The 13,485-nt window shown below is 35.8% G+C and overlaps 2 pseudogenes; one reads left to right on the top strand and one right to left on the bottom strand.

Moving 5' to 3' along the window:
• Positions 1-700: 700 nt before the first annotated feature.
• LOC107027715 lies at positions 701-4,244 on the top strand (annotated as a pseudogene).
• Positions 4,245-5,212: 968 nt separating this feature from the next.
• Positions 5,213-7,726, bottom strand: LOC107027714 (annotated as a pseudogene).
• Between the last annotated feature and the right edge of the window lie 5,759 nt (positions 7,727-13,485).

Here is a 13,485-nt window from a genome sequence, read left to right as displayed (position 1 = left end):
AAGACTTAGCGGGAAAATATTGAAAATTCCACCATTCCTCCCACAAAAAACTATCTAGTTTAAAAGACTTGATTTTTTATTTTTTAAAATATCTATTGATAAAAACTTTATAAACGAATCATTACTAAAAATATATCTATAATTTTTTTTAAATATTCATAGTTTACAGGCTGACATTTGAGGCTTGCGGGTTGGGCCTACAAGGCTAGCAGACCAAATGAGGCTGGACTAAACAGTCTCATTCCTAAATGGGCCAAAAAAATTAGGCCGAACCCCACTTAATTCAAAGGTTGGGTGGGCCGGCATAACGGACAAAACCTATTTTGACAGTTCTATCAATGGGTATCAAAATGATAAGCCCTAGACAAGAAACCCAATTTGCTCTGACCCAAATTTGGGCCCATGTTGAAAGAGAGCACTTGGGATTTTTTCGTATTGTAAATTAGAGAGAGCGCCGCAGCGTAAATTATTGCCTCTTAGATACCCTGCTAATCAATCATACAAGATAGAAGATAAATCCCCCACCCCCACCACCTCTCGAGTACAATTTCCTTTTGATTTCTCCCTTGTAGCCATCACTCGAATTTGCGCAAGTGTATTCACACCCCCAAGTCTTTTTCTGTTGATGTAATAGAGAAAGGAAGTTGGATCAAGAAAGCAATAATCAACGCTATCAATTGAGGTATGTCATTTATGCTAAATGAGGTATTTGCAATTCATTTATGTTAGTCCTAACTAGGGGTGTACATAAGTCGGTTCGGTTTTTTATTAAAAAAATTTAAATCAATTATGTCAATTTATTAAATATAAAAGCCAAATCAAACCACGTAAAGTCGGTTTTTGGTGGTTTTGGTCGGTTCTTTCAGTTTTTATCAATTTTTTTTGTTTTTATTTGTTTTTTACAACTATACGGTGTTTTTAAAAAGAGATCAAATATATTTTCATGTGATAAACTAAACTTAAGAAATGTTAAGTGAATATAAATTTTCGTAAAATCGATAAAATTCATATGAGTACAAATTTTTTTTTTTGATATATCAATGTTCATTATGTTAAATTTATAAGACTGAAGGATACAGTCAAACTTAATACAAAATGAAATTTTATCTACTATGTCCATTAACAAATCTATTTTACTAAATTAAAAAAATCCAAAAATTATTAGTTACCTAACTTTAATAAATTATATCACCCATTTTTTTACCCCTCATGACCTAACCCAAATGAAAAATAATTCAAACATGTATTTTTCTGTACCCAAGAATTAATTATTTAAAATTAAAAAACAAACAATTTCTTTTACTTTTTTTCTTGGGATAGGAGCTGGTAGGGGGTGTGGGCTGATAAAAAACACTCTAAAAGTATTTTGTATTTAAAGCTTTTAATAAGATCTGCACTATAACATGGGTATCCATATTATCCACCGGGTAACTAGTTTTTATCGATTTAAAAATGAGTCGAATACTTCATCCATTTTTGTTTAACTCATTTTTTGATCGACTCAACTCGCTCTTTGTCACTCCTACATGTTATTATTCTTTGTAATGCGTTTAGAATTACAACATTTTAGTCACATTAGTGTTTCACACTATTCTTTTAATAAGACTCCCTCAAAAATTTAAGTACGCTAATGGTTATGTGATTTGACTCAGGTGCATATTTAGGGATTTAGGGGATGATGGCTCTGGTTCAAGATGGTTTTGTCAAAAGTGTAAGCGTCCCATTACCATAAAGGGATACACAGATTGTGAATGTGGGTGTAAAACATGGGTGAACGATGGGACTAATGAGAAATGGCTCGTTGTGGATAGCCCATTGGCAAGTCCTCTACTTAACAATAAAGGTCCGATTCTTCTTAGCGATGAGGGGGAGTCTGAAGAGGACTGTGAAGTTGTTGGAAGGAAAAGAAGAGTGGTGGAGCTTGCTGAGAGTGAAAACCACAACAAGTCTAAGAGTAAGAATGAGGAGGAATCTAATGATGAGGAGTCGTGTGAGGAGGTGTCAGATTACGAGGAGTGTAAATGCTCGTAAAAAGAGGAGTGCTATGATCGTAATGAAGTCATTTCTCCAGAAGAGAAGGAACGTGTTTCTGTCAAAGAAACACTTCCTTTAGTATTCCGATTTGATGACGAGGAAGCCATTCTCCCTGAGAAAGAAGAATTGGAAAAGGAAATTGAAGATCATTTCGCTGAAATGGAGATGTGTTTGTTGGAAGAACGAATAAGCCTTACAAATTCTTCACCTGTTTTGCAGATGCAAAGTGAAAAATTAAGTGACTGTCAGATGGAGAACCACAAGCTTAAGCTAGATGAACAAATTTGACACATCTATTTAGTTTGTTCACATGTGATTTTGGAACAAAAGTACATCTTCCCTGATTATATAAGTATACGAGTTTTATTCTGTCGAGCAATTTTATTTTTTTAAAAAAATTAAATGTATGATAGTTTTTTTAGTTCACTCTTAAAATCATGAAATTATGTGTCATTTGCAGGCTGGAAGACCTCAAAAAAGGCATAGAAGAAAATATCTCCGAGAGTCGCTATCAATCTTTAGAGCTTCTGATTCTTCTGCAGACCAATATTCAACTATTTATGAAGAAGAGGAACAGTGTGGGATTTAGTTTCCCCAAATGTTAAAGTGGCAATGTATCCTCATCAATGTGAAGGATTCGAGTTTATGTGGAAACACATTGTTGGAGCTATAACATTTGAGAGGCTGAGAGAGCCCCTATCTAAGAGTAGGGGAGGATGCATTATCTCACACCCACCTGGAACAGGGAAAACCCGACTCAACATAGTGTTTCTTCAGTCACTTTTAAAGATTTATCCGAAGAGTCGTCCTGTAATCATAGCTCCATCAAGTTTGCTTCTTAACTGGGAAGCCGAGTTCCAAAAATGGGAGTTCGACATTCCCTTCTACAATTTGAACAGTAAAAATTTCTCCTCCCAAGAAGAAGAAGCTACAGTTCATGTCTTTGGATGTTTATCCGATGCAGGAAGATAAGACACACAACCTATACGTTTGTTGAAGTTGAAATTTTGGGATGGAAGTAATAGTGTTTTGGGAATAAGTTATGACTTGTTTAGGAATATCACGGTAGAAGATGTGGACATTAATGCCAAAGTGATACGAGAAATGCTTCTAAAATTACCTGGTGTTCTGGTCCTTGAAGAAGGGCACACTGCCCGGAATGAGAACAGCCGTGTGTGGAAAGCACTGAAAAAAGGTTGAAATAGAGAAGCGGATACTTTAGTCGGGAACTCTGTTCCTGAATAATATCAAAGAATTTTACAACACTCTGAGCATAGGTTTTCCAAAGTTTGCTGCAGATTCGGAGCAGAAATGGGTTTCTCTTAGCAGTTCGAATGACAATAATCGCCAAGCATTTTATGAGTTTATGGATATTATTTCAAAAATTGTGCATACGTGCAGTGAAAATGTAAAGAATGTAAGACATCCAGGTTTAAAGAGTACACTGATACACTTGAAGCCCACAAATTTGCAAAAGGAGTTGGTTAAGAGAATTTCAGAGAATCTGGGATCCCTTTCAAATCTGTTGTCTCTGATCTCTGTTCATCCTTCATTAGTGGCAAACAGGAAGGAGTTCTCTAATTTAGAAAGTAAGATCAGTGAAAGAAGATATCGGCTAGATCCTGATGTTGGAGTTAAAACAAAGTTTGTTGTTGAATTAATCAAAGTCTGCGATGGGCCGAAGGAGTGGGTTATAATATTTAGCCAATTACTTGAGCCTCTAAAGCTTATCAAGGAACAACTCAGTTCTCTCTTTGGATGGACTTTATATCGGGAGATTTTGTATATGGATGGGACACTTGATGTAAAGAAATGACATATATCAATAAATTCTCTTAATGATCCTAAGAGTGATGTCAAAGTACTTCTTGCATCAACAGAAGCCTGTCCGGAAGGAATTATTCTTATACGGGCATCAAGAGTGGTTTTGCTTGACATTCTCTGGAATCCCTCGGTAGAACAATGAGCTATCAGTCGATCCTATAGGAAAGGTCAGACTAAATTCGTACATGTTTACTATCCGGTAACATCAAACTAGGAGGTTGACAAGATCAAACAACAGACGTGAAAAAGTTATCAGTCAATTGTAAATATTGTCTAGGAATGAAGTAAAGATGGATTCTTCATGTTCCGTGTCAGAGGATAACATACTATAATCCATGGTTAAGCGACATATTTTTGAAGAACTATCTCATTCACCAAGCAGTTAATTAGGTTAGTATGTGCTTTAAATTCTTCTCGTTTGCTGCTACATGTAGTAATCTGACTTGTTAACTACCTATTTTTGAATCTTATTCCTTCCCTTCTGGTTTCAGGAAGTTTGATGCAAGAATGTGCAGATTCACACCTGGTTTACGAAGAATGCAGATTGGAGCTGCAAGAATGTGCAGATTCACCTGGTTTACAAAGAATGCAGATAGGATTTTGCATCACCCACAGGATGTTCTATGTTCTTACAAGAGTTGATTTATATTTAAAATAATACATTGAATGTGTTTGATTATATACACATTTTTGAAGTCATACTATGTGTATACTCATATCGGATTTCTATGTACCAAATTTATGACTTCAAAAATTATAATTGAATTTGAATACTCCTTTTTTAATTTGGAAAGAGAAGTTTGTGCTTCCTTCCATCAGAGAAGTTAGTCTAAATATGTTGCTGCATGTTTGTTGCTTCAAATACCCAACGATCTACTATTGGTTCTTCCTCATAGTTTGATAGGCTTCGTAACATCTAAAGATAAACTGAAGGATGTTACACCTGTGAATGGTGAAGCAACATACCAATACACCTCGAAGTCTCGATGGTAATTAAGTTGTAATCGATTTGACACAAGTGAGTCTGAAAGAAAATCTTCAAAGAACATATTAGGCTTCAAAAAATTGAACCATTCGACAGACCAGTGTTTAGTTTCTAACAATCTATTGTGATTCTAGTTTGAAGTACTTGATTCACAGTTTTGACTTAAAGTACCGTGTTCATGCATGCTCAGATCATTGTGCTAGGAGTAAAAGAAGAGTTAGTTTTTCAAAATTAAGAATCAGATTACAAGATAAAATGTCTCACAGTAACAACATCCTAGCCTTACAAAAAAGAGATAAAACATTTGAGACATTTTACAAAGACTAGCAAGTTACAAAATACATTAAACAAGTCGGACTGCCTCTATACCTAAGTGCTCCCTTTTGAAGGTTGGCTACCAGAATTAAAGCATGTCGTAGGCACCACATGAGGTGCATGAGATAGCTTTTCAAAAATATGACGGAGGCCCTCATGCTTGACCATGCATTCAAGTATGTTCTCCTCTGACACAGAACATGAAGTGTTCTCTTCATTCCTGGACAGAAGTACATCTGAATGATATGTATTTCTTGTTTGTTGTTCTCTCTTGTCAACCTCCCATTTCAATGTCACTGGACATCAAACATGAACAAAATTTGTCTGACCATTCCTGTAGGCTCGACTGATGGCTTGCTGTTCTACCGATGGATTCTAGATAACGTCAAGCAAAACCACTCTTGAGGCCCCTATTAGACTTATACCTTCTGAGCAGGCTTTTGTCGATGATAGAAGCACTTTGACATCACTCTTAGGGTCATTAAGAGAATTTATTGATATCTGGTGCTGGTTTACGTTAATTTTCCCATCTTTATAGAGAATCTCTCGGCCTAAAGTCCAGATAAAGAGAGAATTGATCTGCTCCTTGATCGGGTTTAGAGGATCAAGTAACTGGCTAAATATTATAACCCTCTCCTTCCACCCACCACATAGTTTGATCAGTTCAATAACAAATTTCATTTTTACGCCAATATCAAGATCCAACCGACATCTTCTTTCCTTGATCTGAATTTCTAACTCAGAGAACTCCTTCCTATTTGCCACTAATGAAGGATGAACAGAGATCAGAGACATCATATTTTGTTATTCTGGAATGGAGTTCCAGAAAGAAGTACGCGCTTCTCTTTTTCAACCTTCTCCAGTGCTTTCCACACAAGGTTGTTCTCATTCCGAGCAGTGTGCCCCTCTTTAAAGACCAGCAGACTAGGAAACTTTAGGATTATTTCTCTATGCTCTTTGTTATAACCCTCTCCATCTTCTCCTGTGAGAATCCTGAACAAGTCCTAACTAATTCCTGAAACACTCTTACTTTTTACCCAGGATTTTCAGCTTCACAATCCGTATAAGGTGTGGATTTTTTTCGCAGCACCGGATAAATAGCGAAAGATACCAACAGTACCTTCATCTTCCTTTAAAGAGAAGTTCATGTTGTTCAAGTTGTGGAAAGGAATATCCACCGCCCATTTCTGGAACTCCGCTTCCCTGTTAAGAAGTAAATTTGATGGAGCTATAACTACAGGCCGACACTTTGGGAACAACTTCAGATATGACTGAAGAAACACTATGGTGAGTCGTGTTTTTTCGATGCCAGGTAGGTGTGAGACAATGCACCCTCCCTTACTCTCCGATAGGGGCTCTCTCAGCCTTTCAATCTTTATATCTCCATCGATGTTATTCCACGTGAACTCGAACCCTTCACATTGATGAGGATTTATAGTAGCTTTGGAACTTTGGGGAACCAAATCCCACACGGTTCCTTCTCCAAAAATGGGAGAATCCCCAGCTGCTGAAGAATCAGGAACTCTGAAGGCTTCAACATCCAAGACTGATGGGGATTCTCCAAAGCATTTTCTTTCATACCTCCCTTGAGTTCTTCGAGCCTGCAGATGACACATAAGTTGAAGAATTTAAGAGTGAATCATAAATAAATTGGAGGGAAGATGTATTTACAAAAATATTTGAATATAAAAGGGCTTAAAAGAAAAGAACTCGTATACTTACAAAATCTGGGAAGATGTATTTCATCTCCAGATGGACATATGAACAAACTGAACAGAAGAGTCCTATTTGTTCATCTAGCTTAAGATTGTAGTTCCCCAATTGACATTCACTTAATTCTCCACTCTGCATCGGCGAAACTGATGGATTCGTAAATCCAATATTTGATTCCAAGATGCACATGTTCATCTCAGAGAAAAGATCTTCTATTTCCTTTTCCCATTCTTCTTTCTCAGGGGGAAGAGGTTCCTCGTCTTCAAATCGGAATACCAAAGGAAGTATTTCTTTGACAGGAACATGTTCCTTCTCTTTTGGTGGAATGACTTCTTTACGGTCATCGACATTTTTTATTGAATCAACAATGAATTTCAGAAACTCAGATTCTTCAAGAATCTTCTTCAGATTCTTTTGAAGAGCATCAGTTGAAGATTCAAATTCCGACTTATAGTATGAGGTTGCATCAGGATCACTCTCCTCATCCTCATCCTCATCCTCCTCCTCCGCAACGTTAACAATATCAGGTTTAGTCTTCACCTCCTCATCCGCAATGATAACAATATCAGGATCATTGTCCTCCTCCTCCTCAACAATATCAACATCAGGATCAGGATCAGTCTCCTCCGATGATAGATCATCATCATCAGGTACTTCCTCAACGAACTTCCTCCTCCCATTGTTTTCCACATTTCTCTCGTCACCTCCTGAAGTCTCCATCTTTTTTCTTTTCCTTCCATTCGTAGAATCCCCACTTTGAGTGAACTTGTTCCTCTTTTCAACTATCTCCACCATATGTTTTAAAGATTGTTGTCTAGTTCTCCTCTTTGAAACAGATTTGTCCCCTGATTCCATCTTCCTCACCTGAATCAAAATACACCTCTCGTTATCAATCAAAATTAACAAGCATATACAAAAACCGAACTGCATTTACCAATACCTTTTTCTACTGGAAAATAAAAATGGATTGCTTTGAATTCTTCCAAACTGTAAAAGAAAAATAGAGTCATATAGAGTAATAATTTTGAATGAATAAACCCAACTATATATATAGAGTAAGAGCACAAACAAAACGTGAGTTAGAGAAGCCCTTTTAGCATGACAGAAAAAACTTAAGTAAAGTGTGTGCATTCTGTGATACAATGTTCCAAACGAATCACAATAATGTAAAGCGTGAATGTTTGCTCTTCCAACTTAGTCACATGAATTGTCAATAAAGAATTGTCTTTCTTTAGAAAGGGTATTATGGGGAAAAAAAATAAAAAAATGGTTTTTTTCCACTTTAATTTAATTAGTGAATTTTTTAATAAAATAGTGGGAACCACTTTAGTTTTAACTCATATCCTTTAGTTGAATGTCGTTGCTCTTATTTGTGTAAATTTGTATAATTACTTCAAGTAAAAAATTGGCGATCGATTAAGAAAAATATTTCAATTACGGACATCCTCATTGGCACCCTCATATTAGGTTTTTTGGGGGAAAAAGAATGAGATCGATGATTATAGACTACTGATCTAAAAGGTTTCGAGTTTATTTATAGCCATAGAAAAAGTAAATTAGTAACGAAATAATTTTGAAAAATAATTGTTCATCATAACAACCAAGCAAACTTTGATATGAACTATAAAGAGAAACCATTACAGCGCAACTGACCAAAACCACTAATGATCATGAGACCATTACTAATAAAACTTTTTCATTGCAGATCGTAATATTACAACATTGCAGGCATATCTCACTAAATCGTTCACTTTAATGAGAAGATAAAAAAAGACTTAAAGTAACAAAACCAACCATAAAAACCTCAATTTAGACACTTAGAAAATGATATTCAATATAACTCACTGGTTTGGGAGTAGTGACAGTGATTCAAAACTTTAAATTATTATTATTGTGAAATTCTAGTGTCAACTATAAAATGACCGTAAGGATTCTAAAGACTTAAACTTAAACCCTAAAGGCTAAACATGTCTAAGGCCTTAACTCATGTAAATATAATTAATTAAATTTCTTATCGAATTATCGGGCACTCAATTAGAAATATGGATAAATTGAGAACCGAACTAATAAGCCGATAAGAAGTCTATGGTAAACTGAGACTCGAAATGTTAAACCATTAACCTGAATCATTGACCCAATAACCAAATTATCGATTTAGATTATCGATTTAGATTTGATTTTGAATATCCCTAATAGCAAGTGGTAGGCCATAAAATGATTTCACTTGACAACGTCTTCTGCGTCATGTTCTTTGCGTCGTATTTGCCTAATACAATTAATAACTCTGATATGATTGTTGAGTTACTGTATAAAAACGAGTTTATATAGTTCGTACATGAAGAATAGCGGGGGTGGGTTAGCAATAGTATGAACTATATTGTGACCAGGATGTCATAATTAAAAATTAATCACAAAGGCTAATATGGGATGTTTCGTATTTGAGTTGGTAATAAATTTTGATTTTGACACCTGTAATATATGATTCAATATATTTTATCTTTTATTAATCAAAATGTTCCTTTTTATCGGAAATATGTCGTATTTGGAGTACTTCTAGAGGTAGTATCATCAAATATTGAAGTAATAATACAAGTTTAACATAAGTACATAACACATGAACTATTAAACGATAAAACAATTAATGTTGTTAAAGTTATTCTAAATACACAAAAACAAAATGCAAGGACTGATCGAACAAACATACACTAATATAGAATGAGAAAAAGAATCGTGACAAAAAAAGGGGGTGGCTGGTATTTCAGGTTTTGTTAAGGAGGAGAACTGACAAATGAGAGAGAATATATAGCACATCAATTTTTTTCTACAAATGTATATAAAAGATTTCTTTCACATATAAAGTGATGTGTAGTAATATCACTTTTACATGGTACACTATTCTCTTGGTACGACTTCCTCTTTCTCAAAATATTTGTCATTTTGAAAGTCTAAAATGAACTTAACTATTTTCTTATCAATTTTCAGTATGCTAATGGTTATGCGATTTGACTCAGGTCCTTGTTTATAGATTTAAGGGATGGCTCTGTTTCAAGATAGTTGTGATGAAATTGTGATAGTCTGATTACCAAATTGGGATACACAACATGTGAATGTGGGTGTGAAACATGGGTGAACGATGGGATTCAAAAGAAATGGACTTTGTTGTGGATATCCCATCATGGACTCACGAGAAACGGCCTTTGGTTGTGGACTCATGAGAAATTGAATAACGAGAAATGGCCTGATGTTGTTACTATTAAGGAGGAGGAGAATAATGATCCTGATGTTGTTATTGCTGCGGAAGAGGAGGAGGAAGTAGAGACTGAACTTGATGTTGTTGTCGTTACGGAGGAGGAGGTGGAGAGTGATCCTGATGTTGTTAACGTGGCGGAGGAGGAGGATGTGGAGACTAAACGTAGTATTGTTAACATTGCGGAGGAGGAGGAGGTTCCTAAAGTTATTATTGTTACAAAAGAGGAGGAGGAGGAGACTGAACCTGATGTTGTTACATTGCGGAGGAAGAGGAGGAGGAGAGTGAGGAGGAGCAAATAGATCATGATGTTTTTATCATTGAGGAGAAGACGTATCATATGTTGAATGAAACAGATAAGGTTGTTTCTTCCAAGTCAAACATGTGCAGAATAGAGGACAAACCCAAAGAGTTTATGAATACAACCTCATATTCTAAATCAGAATTTGAATCTTCAATGGATGCTTTTCGAAAGAATTCGAAGAAGATTTTTGAAGAGTATGAGTTTATGAAGTTTATTGTTGATTGATTGAAAAATCTGAATCTTCTTCACAACATTTGTATTGAATGAACAATTAACTTCAGAAACTCAGACTCTCCAAGAATCTTTTTCGGATTGTTTCGAAGAGAACCTGTTGAAGATTTGAATTTTGACTTTAGAATATGAGGTTGTATTATTAATCTCTTCGGATTTGTCTCTTGTCCTACACGTGTTTGACTTATAAGAAACAACCTCATCAGTTACATTCAAAATTGGAGCCGCCTTTTCCTCAATAATAAAAACATCATAATCACTCTCCTCTTCCTACTCCTCCGCTACGTTAGCTACATCAGGTTCAGTTTCCACCTTCTCCTCCTCCTCCGCAACGTTAACATCGTCAGGATCACTCTTCACCTCCCCCTCCTTCGTAACGATAAAAAAATTAGGATTAATTTCCTCATCATCATCCCCCTCCTCCGCAACGCTAACAACATCAGGATCAGTCTCCACCTTTTCCTCCCTCTACAACGTTATCAACATCAGGATCAATCTCCACCACCTCCTTCTTCGTAACGATAACAGCATCAGGATGACTCTCCTCCTCCTTTTCCTCCGCAACATTAACAATATCATGTTCAGTATCCACCTCCTCATTCCTTCCGCAACGTTAACAACATCAAGGTCTGTCTCCATCTTCTCTTCCTCCTCCTCCGCAACAATATCAACATCAGGATCAGTCTCCTCTGATGACGAATCATCATCAAATACTTACTCGACAAAAGTCTAATTTGTGAAGTACTCAGAAGTTCCTGGACTGAACTTCCTTCTCCCATTGTTTTCCACATTTCTCTCATCACCTCCAGAAGTCTCCATTTTTTTTACTTTCCTTCCATTCGTAGAATTTCCACTTAGACTGAACTCATTCCTCTTTTCAACTATCTCCACCATATATTTTATAGATTGTTGTGTAGTTCTCCTCATTGAAAAATACTCGGCCCCTGAATCCATCTTCCTCACCTAAGTCAAAATATACTTTTCATTATCAGTCAAAATTAACAAGCATATACAAAAACTGAACTACATCTAAAAATACTAACCTGAAAGCCTTTTTTTTGCCGGAATATCAAGAACGGATAGCTTTTAATTCTTCCCGACTGTAAAAAGACTGAGTTATAGAGATTGATGAACTTGAATGAATTGAACGCATCGACACAACTATATAGAGAGAGTAACAACGTAAACAAAAAGTGAGTTGCATAACTATATGTAAAGTGCATGCATTCTGTGATACAATATTTCAAACGAATCACAATAATGTAAAGCGTGAATGTTAACTCTTCCAACTGAGTCACATGAATTGTCAATAAAATATTTGTCTTTCTTTAAAAATGGTATTTTGGGGAAATAAATAAATAATAAATGGTTTTCTTATTCCACTTTAATTTAATTAGTGAATTTTTTTAATGTTATGGGAATGACTTTAGTTTTAATTCATATCCTTTAGTTGAATGTCATCGCTCTTATTTGTGTAAATTCTTATAATTACTTCGATTAAAAAATGGCGATTGATTAAGAAAAATATTTCACTTATGGACATCATCATGGCCTCCCTCATATTAGATTTTGGGGAAAAAAGAATGAGATCGATGATTATAGACCACTGATATGAAAGTTTTCAGGTTTGTTTATAACCCTAGAAAAAGTGAAATAGTAACGATTATTAACTATAAAGAAAAACCATTACATCACTACTGATGAAAACCACTAATGATCATGAGACTATTACTAATAAAAACTTTTTCATTGCAGATTGTAATATTCAATATTGCAGGCATATCTCACTAAATCGCTCAATGTAATGAGAAGATAAAAACAAAGACTTAATGTAACAGAACCAACCATTAGAATCTCAATTTAGACACTTAGAAAATGATATTCAATATAACTCGCTAGTGTTGGAGTGGTGACGGTGAATCAATGAGAGATGTCCCACCTTTGAAATATTTTTGTGAAATTCTAGTGTCAACTATAAAATGATTGTAAAGAGTCAGAAGATTGAAATATAAATCCTAAAGGCTAAACGTGTCTAAGGCCTTAACTCATATAGATGTAATTAATAAACTTCTTATCGGATTATGGGGAACCCAATTAAAAATATGGCCAAACCGAGACCCGAACCGATAAATCGACTAAAAGTTTATGGTAACTGAGACTCGAACTGTTAAGCTATTAACTTGAACCTTTGACCCAATAATATCGGTTTAGATTATCGATTTCGATTTTGAATAGACCTAATAACGGTGGTAGGCCATAAAACGATTTCACTTGTCAACGTCTTCTTAGAAATGTTCTTTGCAGCAAATTTGCCTAATACAATTAATATATCTTGTGTGATTGGTGAATTACTGCATAAAACGAGTTTATGTTGTTCGTACATGAAGAATTGCGGGGGTGGGTGTAACGACCTGTTTAGTCGTTTTGAGCTGCAGATTTTATTTCTGGAAAAACTGGCTGAGACGATGGAAACCACGACGGACCGTCATGGACACGACGGACCGTCGAGGGGGTCTCATTCCAAAACACTTAGAATTCTGAAATTTGGGTACAAAAATCGACTCTCTGAACTTCGTAACGAAATGGCAGGACGGACCGTTGTGGGCACGACCGACCGTCACAGACCCTTTAGTGAAATTGAGTCTCTGAACTCTGTGACGGAGCAGCAGGACGGACCGTCGCAGGCACGACGGCCCGTCACAGACAGCATAATCCCAGGCTGGGTCGAATTTCTGTTAAGTAAATTAAGGGGCGTTTTGGACTATTTCCTGCTTTAATTATAAAGTTAGTGGATTAATGTTAATAAGTCTAATTACTTGGGGGTTAAAAGAG

Source organism: Solanum pennellii, chromosome 8 (genome assembly GCF_001406875.1).
Source record: "Solanum pennellii chromosome 8, SPENNV200".
Taxonomy (NCBI): domain Eukaryota; kingdom Viridiplantae; phylum Streptophyta; class Magnoliopsida; order Solanales; family Solanaceae; genus Solanum; species Solanum pennellii.
Note: the sequence above shows the minus strand (reverse complement) of the source record. Positions and strands in the feature narration are given on the sequence as shown.